The sequence below is a fragment of the Rattus norvegicus genome, chromosome 11, assembly GCF_036323735.1.
Source record: "Rattus norvegicus strain BN/NHsdMcwi chromosome 11, GRCr8, whole genome shotgun sequence".
Lineage (NCBI taxonomy): Eukaryota > Metazoa > Chordata > Mammalia > Rodentia > Muridae > Rattus > Rattus norvegicus.
In genome coordinates, this window is record NC_086029.1 from 44,935,205 (window position 1) to 44,945,224 (window position 10,020).

The 10,020-nt window shown below is 46.7% G+C and overlaps 1 long non-coding RNA gene across 7 annotated transcripts in view; it reads right to left on the minus strand.

Moving 5' to 3' along the window:
- Positions 1-6,912: 6,912 nt before the first annotated feature.
- LOC102548079 (uncharacterized) overlaps positions 6,913-10,020 on the minus strand; it is a 40,338-nt gene continuing 37,230 nt past the window's right edge. For 6 of the 7 annotated variants that reach the window (XR_010056065.1, XR_010056067.1, XR_010056064.1 and 3 more), the window contains 2 exons: positions 7,999-10,014; positions 6,913-7,901 (listed from right to left, as the gene is read on the minus strand). This is a non-coding gene — a long non-coding RNA (uncharacterized LOC102548079). The remainder of the gene's footprint in view (positions 7,902-7,998; positions 10,015-10,020) is intronic. The other variant, XR_005491240.2, reaches the window with a different exon arrangement.

Genomic DNA, 10,020 nt, shown 5'->3' on the forward strand with positions numbered 1-10,020 from the left:
AGAATTGTGGTGCCAGGGATATGGGCAGTTTGAATAAAGAACAGAAAGAGTGGAGAAATATCTTATCATTCAAGTGAGACAACAGGAAAACGCAAGAGGGTTTGGCGTTTTTAGAGGCTAGAAACAGAAAGACCACAGACAGACAGGCACACAGACAGACAGACAGACAGACACACATTCTGAAGGGAAAGCAGTGAAATGCCTTGTAAAAATGAAGTGAAAATGGAATTTGTTTTGTTTTCCCCTTGGCACGTTACAATGCAAAAAGAATGGGTGGAATTACTAAAATTTGGAAATTTAACTGATGCTTTGTTTTTGTGTCTGTGAAATATGTTAAGTCAAACACAATGAGTGTGGTGTGTATGTGTGTGTGTGGGGGGGGTGTGGTATCGTCGTCCTCTGGGCTCAGACTCTGCTTTCCTTTGACTAAACAGAGCCGGAAGCAGGCGCGTCGAGCACAGTGTCAAACTGGCTCCTGTGGTTTGAACCCTCAGAAACCTCGTGTGGACATTCCTGGTGTTTGTCAACGACTATAGACATACGAGCACATTCCTGCAGGAAGACAGTGCGTTTTATCTCTGTCATGTGGGGGATATTTTAATAAGATTCCCTCTGGAACTATCAAGATGGCTCAGTGGTAGGGACATATACAGCCAACCCCGATGACCTGAGTTTGATCCCAGAGGCTGACATGGTGGAAGGAGCTGTCTTCTTACCTCTATGCGCAGGCTGTGGCCACTAAAAATGTAATAAATCTCCCCCTCCCCCTGCAAACTGTCAAACTCATATGTTTTGGTGTCTCAGAGGATCCTGTCAAAGGAAATGATCTGACAGAGCCACTGAGTTATTTCACAAACCACACTTACGTCCCGGGGATAGGAAGATGTCTTTGGGGCTGCTTCTGCTGTGCCCTGCATCTGGCTTTTTAGGTCATTGATGAGTAGAGAAACCACCCATTATTTCTAGTCTTTGATTTAGGGCGCTGAGATTTCCTAGTACGCATGTGCTGACCAGCGGTGGTTCCTTTCGACAGCCTGAGCTACAAAGTTCAGCATGGTGCAGAGGCAAATTCTGGATAAGCTGGCTGAGGGCGCAGCCTTAGCCTGCAGTACAGGAATTGCATCCCTCCTCACTGGGTGGAATTGAATTCCCCAAGAAAGGGGAGTTAGTTTTTCTCTGTTTTAGCCCATTCATCTTCACGACCTCGTCCCTTGGTCCATCTTGGAGACCTTTTAGCCCGGTCCTCCTACCCGCTGACTGGTGCTCCTCCTCTGGCACCTCTGCTGGTCTTCACTCCTTCACCTGACTCCTCAGAGCAGGAACTGAAGCTCGTGCCTCCTGGGTTCCTTCTACATCCGCCAGCCCAGGGGTGACAGTCTTGCTGGCGCTTTCCATGGCATCCTTCTCTCTGAAGCTCTGATCCCGTATCTCCTCACACTCGTCCACTGCACAGACGTATCTCCCAGGCTGCCACCATCCAGCAGCTCAGGTCCCATCCTCCGGGTCTTCTCCGAGTTGTCCTGACTGATCCTATGGGTCCCCGGCTGGACTTTCTATTCCCACCCGAGCACCAGATTTAAAATCTCTCACAATGCCGGAGAGCTCCCCCTACTCCAAGCTTCCCTTGATTCCCTTGAAGGAACACCACCCTCGTCTCCACACATGCCATACCCATGCAGTGCTCTCGGGCTTCCTAAAAGGCCACGCTGGTCTCTTCCTTTGCTTGGGTCCTCTTGGCATCTCCCATGATTCCATAACTGACAACACTTTATCTAAGACTGTTCTTGGTTTGTTGTTGGTGGCGGTGGCGGTGGCGGTGGCGGTGGCGGTAGCGGTGGCGGTGGCGGTGGGGGTCTTCCCTCTCTTTAGAATCTGGCTCCACAAAGTGAACTTTATGTCTCTCTGACGTTCAGCACGAACTGTCCCTATGAGACTCACTTCCCTGTGTTGGGTCCGTGAAGTAACAGTGTGCTGGGCAGTCTCTGGTTCCCAAGAGCCCAGGCTACATTTTCAGAATGACTGTGATCTACATGGTACACATAAACCGTGATGGTTGGCATGTGCTCGTCCCAGGGAGTGGCACTATTAGAAGGTGTGCCCTTGTTGGAGGAAGTGTGTCACTGTGGGGGGTGAGCTTGGAGACCCTCCTCTTACCTGCCTTAGGATGCCCAGTCTGTTCCTGGCTTCCTTTGGCTGAAGATGTAGAATTCTCAGTTCCTCCTGCGCCATGCCTGGACGCTGCCATGTTCCCATCTTGATGACAATGGACTGAACCTCGGAAACTGTAAGCCAGCCCCAATTAAGTGTTGTCATTTATAAGACTTGCCTTGGTCATGGTGCCTGTTCACAGCAGTAAACCCTAAGACACAAACCTACTGTTTAAAGAACACACTATTGGAACTTTCCATTAAGTTAATCATATCAAAAAGTGTAGGAAGGTCTTGGAACACAGCTTCCTAATTATTTTCTCAATTGCTGGGTGTCCTGAGAGCATTAGCACACGGCAGAAATATATTAAGGCGATATAGTGATATGTCTCTCTTCCCGATTGCCCGTTCTGTGAGGTCATGCCAGTAGCTGGAGTAGTTCAGAGCCTTGGGACTTTGAGATTGTAGACACCATGTCTCAGCTTGTTTCTGTTCTGACCCAAAAGGCCCCTCGCTATTTGCTAGATTTGCCGGGTTTCAATACATATGAGAGTCCTAGAAGATATAAATCGTTTCGCATATGAAAACACTCTACATGGTTCTTCCTCATTCCTCTGGAGAGGGCTGCTGAACGTGCTGGCATATGTTATTGAGGCTACTCAACTCACAGCAGACACGCAGGCCAGTTGTAAGCTCTAGTGATTACTCACCAGGCCAAGGTCACCTGGTATGGCCGAGACACAATAAACCAGGCCAAACTGTGACAACGTTATTGAGAACAATTGGACTTTTTATCCCTTTATCAGAAACAGAAAGTAATGACTGTCTCCAGGATCAATACAGTTGTAGTCGCCGGGACATGGGGACATTTGCAAGTTATACAGGGTTTTACACGAGATTAATGTCTAAGAGCAATTGTCGTGCCAAGCTTCCACACTTCCCCGACCACCAAGGGAACATACAGAGAAACACAAAGAGGTCTGGATGCTTCACTGAGGAAGTGCATCTGTCTCTCCAGAACTGGAAGGCACAAAGTGCCCCAGGAGGAATGGACTCTAGCTTGTGTCCTAGGCAGCTAAGCCAAGCCAACTCCATAGCTCCCTGCACCAGCAAACCTATAGAAACTGAAAATGAACTTATAAATCCAATCCACCACACATCTATCTTAGCCTAGCTGCCTTCTAATGTAGAACACTAACATTAGCCCAGAGTCAGGGAAACATCTAACGGAAGCCTCTCGTTAGAATTGACATGTCCTGAAGGTGACACGGCACCCGCACACCATTAAAACCCTCTGAGTTGACCCACTGTGTGCTGGCACTGTCTCTGCTTCTCTTACTGGGACTTTTATTTTCTTCCTCCTATCAACTGTGCCTTTGCCGTCTCCCTTGGTGTAAACTCTTTGCTCAGCCAACAGGATCCACATAGACTCCTCTCCATCATTCGTCCCCTGCGAGAACTCTCTTGCATTGATTTTTTTAATCTACTTCTAAATCCTTTGTGTCCTCAACCATACAACCGAGTACTTAATAAACTATGTTCTAGTGAATCACTTCTGTCCCTGTCGCTGTTCCAATCTCTTCCCTGTTGCTGTGACCAGAACACTCTGACCAAATGCAACTTAAGGGAGGAAAGAACTTGCTTGGCTTACACTTCCAGATCATAGTTCATCACTAAAGGAAGATCAAAAGAGAAAAGTGCATCACGTAAACATGTCTACTAATCAGACTGAGAACCAAACAGCCCCTTGGCTACCACGGTCATGGCACCTTCTTCTCACCAGTCACCCAGAAGCAAGAATAAAGGGCTGGTTTAGATCATCCTGACTACATTGTCCCCTTATTGCCTTCCCACACTGAGGCAGCAGAGGTGTCAGGCAGGAAAGCCACCATGAAACTGGAAGAGTCAGTCTTCCTGTAGATGAGGGGATTGAGCAGACGGCATCACGCACTTGGCTTTTTGTCTTGTTTTTAAAGATTTATTTATTTATTTATTTATTTATTTATTTATTTATTTATTTATTTATTTATTATAAGTACACTGTAGCTGTCTTCAGACACACCAGAAGAGGGCATCAGATCCCATTACAGATGGTTGTGAGCCACCATGTGGTTGCTGGGAATTGAACTCAGGACCTCTGGAAGAGCAGTCAGTGCTCTTAACCCCTGAGCCATCTCTCCAGCCCCCTTGTTTTCGTTTTTGCTTTTAAATGTCTTATGAAGGGACTAGCATAGATATTGTGATGGTTTGTATATGCTTGATCCAGGGAGTGGCACTATTAGGAGGTGTGGCCTTGGAGTATGTGTGTCACTGTGGGCATGGGCTTAAAGACCTAGCTACCTGGAAGTCAGTCTTCTCTTAGAGGTTGGCAGATGAAGATGTAGAACTCTCAGCTCCTCCTGCACCATGCCTGCCTGGATGCTGCCCTGTTCCCATCTTGATGATAATGGACTGAACCTCTGAACCTGTAAGGCAGCCCCAATTAAATGTTGTCCTTATAAGACTTGCCTTGGTCATGGTTTCTGTTCACAGCAGTAGAACCCTAACTAAGGGGGCTGGGGATTTAGCTCAGTGGTAGAGCACTTACCTAGGAAGCGCAAGGCCCTGGGTTCGGTCCCCAGCTCCGAAAAAAAGAACCAAAAAAAAAAAAAAAAAAAAAACCCTAACTAAGACAGATATTATTAGTACTTTGCTACGGGCAGAGCAACTAAGGCTGAGAGGGTCTCAAGAATATCACCCAACTGCTATGGTAAGCCCATAAGAGATCCAGGATGTCAAGCCAGACTCTTATTCCCCAGCAAAACATCCTTTGACATAACTAACTTTCCAAAGGAACTAGAAGTTTCCATTTCAAGGGAGAGTAGGAAATATAGGGTTGAGTGTCCATCCAGTAGGTATGTACACATGTGTGTGTGCTTGTGTGTACATGTAGGTGTGCTTGTGTGTATGTGTTTGTGTATATATACATGCGTGCTGTGTGTACATGTGCGATGTGTGTGGTGTGTGTGCTTGTGTGTGTACATGTGTGTGTGGTGTGTGTGCTTGTGTATACATGTAGGTGTGCTTGTGTGTATGTTTGTGTGTGTACATGTGTGTTTGTGTTTGTGGTATGTATGTACATGTGCCTGTGTGTGTGGTGTGTGTGTGTTTGTGTGTATGTGTGTACATGTGTTGTATGTATGTGCATGTGTGTGTACATGTATGTGGTGTGTGTTTGGTATGTGTGGTGTGTGTATGGTGTGTGTGGTGTATATGTGTGTGTATGCACGTGTATGGGTGTGCACGTACATGCATTTGTATACATGTGTTACATGTGTGTGGAGGCCAGAAGTCAACCCCAGGTGTCATTCCTCAGAATCTTATTTTGTGAGACAAGTCTTTCCCTGGGCCTGCAGCTTGCCTGTTAGGCTTGGCTGGTGGTTGCCAGCCCCAAGAAGAGTTTACCATTGTTTCCTCAGCACTAGGCTGTAGGTTGGTGTCATTATGCAGGTGAAGGCAGGTACAGTATAGAATGAGGCTTGTCATTGGACAAAAAGGAAGAATGGGCAGAAGAAAGGTTTTAGAGAGGAGAGGAAGCTGGAGTGAGAGGGAGGCAGCTGAGAGAACATGGCGGTGGATGTCAAGATTCCTCTCTGTACATATTAGAGGTTTTATGACTATTCTTAAGGGATGGATGTGTACTGGATTCTGTGTTGTCTAGATGGGCAAATTATATCTTATCTAGGTGAGTGGTTTATATCCTTACCAACTGGTTGTAATTGTATTGTGTGGACTGAGAATGTAACATGTAAATCTGATTGTTGGGTTGCAGTTTGTTGAGTCTTGATTTTACCGGGTACCTGGAACCAGAGAGTTAGCGACTAGCAGAGAGCCATGGGGAGATACTAATCTGAGATAAATTAGCGTTAGTTCCAATGGCCCGTTGGAGCCAGAACTAGTGACCACCAAGGTACATGTAGGAATCGGTTTTTATTTTTACCCAAACACTAGGATTACAAGTTTGTACCACTGTGCCTGGCTTTTAAAATGTGGATTCTGGGGTTTGAACTCAGTTCTTCATGCTTGCATAGCAAGCACTTTCCTGACTGGGCTGTCCCCAGCCCTACTTGGTCCAACTGTTACCCACTGGAGTGTGTGTGTGTGTGTGTGTGTGTGTGTGTGTGTGTGTGTGTGTGTGACTCATCTGGGAATCAGAATGTGTCTACAGGATGGGGCTAAGCATCTGATTGTCTCAATAATACATATACAAAATAAAGATTATTTTCTTGCTTTGTTTTTGCAAGCTGCTCCCTTTCCGCACGGTGTTTTGTGGGTAGAGCCTCCTTCCAGCTCTCTTTCTGCAGCTTGAGCCATCTGGAGCTCCTCAGGGGGAGGCCGGTAAATAATTAGAATTGTTATGTTGGGATGCAAAGAGACCAAGACAAGCCTTGAAATATAGTCTTTGTTGAGAAGGAGGTGATTTTTAAAATTCTTCATCATGAGAAACAAAGGCAGGAAGTCTTACTTTTTCATTATTATGGATGAAACGGATTTCAGCCCGTGACAAGCAGGCCTTGAGCTCTATTGCTCCAGGGCAGGGGAGGATATAACATGCAGAGAGAGTTTGAAACCCATCCCAATGGATTTGGTACTGTGGGTACGTAGAATGAAAATCTCTGGGTCAGACTTGGGGGCCTTGATCACACTCCTCTGTTTGTAGCATTTCCAGGTGGGTGTGTGGGGTTGTCATGAGCATGAATGTCAGAAGCATAGATCAACACGTTCATGTTGTTCCATAAGACTTTATTGAATAGCAGAGATTTACAAGCCATGTTGGTTTTGTTGACCAGTCGACCCCATCTCCCTTGGCAGTCAGGGCAAACACACATTCTTTTATTCTGATCTAACTACTGTTAATCTACAGATTTCTCTCTCTCTCTCTCTCTCTCTCTCTCTCTCTCTCTCTCTCTCTCTCTCCTCTTATGCTCTCTCTCCTCTTGTTCTCTGTGTCTATCTCTCTGTCTCTGTCTCTGTCTCTGTCTCTGTCTCTTTCTCTCTCTCTCTCTCTCTCTCTCTCTCTCTCTCCTTCTGTAGGTCACAAAATAGTTGAAAATAGTTAAAGAAATATAGCTCAAGGAGGTGACTTTACTGAAAGGCCAAAGCGAGGGTAGGGGGGTGGGGGGAAGCACAGAAGCAAAGCAAGCCTCTGTTGGAATCATGTAATTAACCTCTTACAGATCTACAGGGTGTGTCAGAGCTAAGTTGCGTCTGAGGTCAGCCTGAGCTGCCCATGTGAAGAGTGTGATTGTGGAGGCCGTAGAGACAAAGGGATGGACTGGGTCTAGATGAACCATCAGGTGGACAGATGGGAGGCAGTTCAAGATGAACTTAGCAGCAGTAGTGTGAAGCCTAACAGGGGTTGGTGGGAACTGTTGTTCTTCTTCTGGTGTGTTCGATTAGCTCTCAGGCCTGGTATTCTTACTGTGATTTTTGTATGTCCATGGGCTCATATGGTCTCAAGATGCTCTGATACATTTGTAGAGTGATAATGTGTTCACTTTTGAGAATATGTCATTAATCAGTCTGTGCCTTGTGGTTGGTGCTAGACAGTGAAGTTCAGAGTCCCTGTGGTCCTTCATTTGTAAAATGGAGTCCTTCAGGACAAGATGCAACTTGAAAAACTATTGCTTCATACAATGTAGAGGAACTTCAAACAGTGAACAACAGTTTGATTTCGACAGAAGCCCGCAGCATCACTGTTAGTGGAATCCTTGCCTGGGGACATTAAAGAAGAATGTCTATACCAATCTCTCACTCAGACCCCATACAGAGGAAGACACCTAATACCGCACTGGTGGTGACCCCTGCTTACCTGTCTGTCATCTGACCACTTAGCTGGGCATTAAGGGACCGACAGGCAAAGGTTTCCCAGTTGTCCCAGGAGCTTTGGCTTGACACAGTTCCCTGTGGAGCTGTAGTCTGGACTAGGTCCTACTCTTGCCTCTGGGTCATTTCCTCAATGGTGTGGAGGGCTTAGCACTGGGTTAACAGTAAAGGGAGAGGTTAGAGACCAGAACCAATGCTAATAACCACCCAGAGTTGATGGTTGGGGCACAGGGTGGTTATTGGTAATTTGAAAGAATTTGAGAAAATGTAAGTCTCTTGAACAGACCTCTCACAGGCTACCCCAGCACTACCCTGGCCACACAGAAGTAGCCTCCTCTTTATCCATCATTAGTTCCAGCTCAATGCTATGAACCTTGGTGATGAGGCAAGGAGAAATCAACTTAAAGAATATGGCTGGGGAGTTCTTGAGTGGTGAGGTCAAAGATGTCTTCTTCTAATTCATGGCAGCCATCATCCACCTTCCCTTCACACACTTGTCTGTCATATTGGAATGGAGACTGAGCCGTCCTTAAGAGACTGTTAGAATCCAAGCTGTCCTCTGGGAGGCTGTGCTTTAGAAAAGCTGAAGGTATCTAACTGAAAGGAGAGAATTCAAGTGGGAAAAGCCTGAGCAATCATTCGTTGGTCAGACATAGCTGCCAGTGAACGATGCCCACAGATACCCACAGTTTGGAGTCTTATGAGGAATACCAGCTGACGCTGTGGAAAAAATGAGGAACCACCTCTCTGTGTCTCTGGCAACATGACTACATGTGTGGCCTTGAGATATCTGTATCTTCTGTCTCCTTAACCCCAGCAGACATTTTAGACAAAAGACCCCCAAAGGCTTGGAGGATTCTCTGAAAAGTTATATCTGCTCAAATCTTTCGGCTATTGTGGTTAGTACTGTGCCAAGTCAAAGAGAACCGATTTGTTACTTCCTGGGCTCTGAGATTTCCATTTTCTTTTATTAGCATGGCTTGTCTGGGGCAGCTGAAGTTCTTCTACAGTGTCCCGTGTCCCCTCAGGGGAACTTTTAGTGACCTGTTACAACAGTTCTGGTCTATCCACAGAGAGGAGAACCTCATGACATGCTCTCTGTCCGCCGTCTTGCCAACTTCTACCTAGTGCGTTTAGCTAAGACACAACTTATCCCTAGCTAGCATATTCCGTTATCTCCAGGGTCTATGTTTCCTTAACTTCCTGTCTCTTGAACTTTCTGTTTTCTCTAGATACTTCCTGTTTCCCTTCCCTTCCCTTCCTCTGGGCAGGTCTATGGTCTTCTGCCTCACCTTACACAGATGAGTAGGTGGTTAGGTCAGGAATCTCTCAGTTACTGGAATGGAATTTGTTGGCATTCTGTCTAAGCTCCACCCCCACAGCTACCTGGCAACACCCAGGTATGCTCCGCCCCACAGTTGCCTGGCAACAGCCAGCTATGCCTGATACCATATAAGGGACTGCTTGCCCCCTCCTCACCCTCTTACTCTCTTGCTCTTGCTCTTCCTCTTCTCTGCTCTCTTGCCCTCTTCCCTCTGTCCCTTCTCTCCTCATAGCTCCCCCTTCCCTCCAGGTGCCCACGGCCGGCCTCCTTTACTTCTGCCCTCTGCTACTCTTCTCTCATTAAACCTCTCCGCGTGGAACCGTGTTGGCTAGGTGTGCTTTGTCCGGGCGCGGGCCGAGATTTAAACCCCAACAGAAATAGCCTAGGTCAAGCACTCCAGCTTTCTGTATATCACGTGTCTGACAGTCTCTGGGTTTAGTGCAGGATAGGTGAGACCCTAAACCAGTATGAACAAGTCATTGAGTCTCCACAGTTTCTTTCATCCCTCATTGTAGTCATCGAGTGGCGACCTTTTATTGTTGACTTTTGTTGTTACTTACTAACCACAGAAACTACGTGAGCAAGGTGGTTGTGTGTGTCCTCTTCCTCATCACGCTCCCAGGGCCTACCACGTTGCCAGGACCGCAGACTGCGCGCACACTGTGGATCTTTAAGTCACTGTGT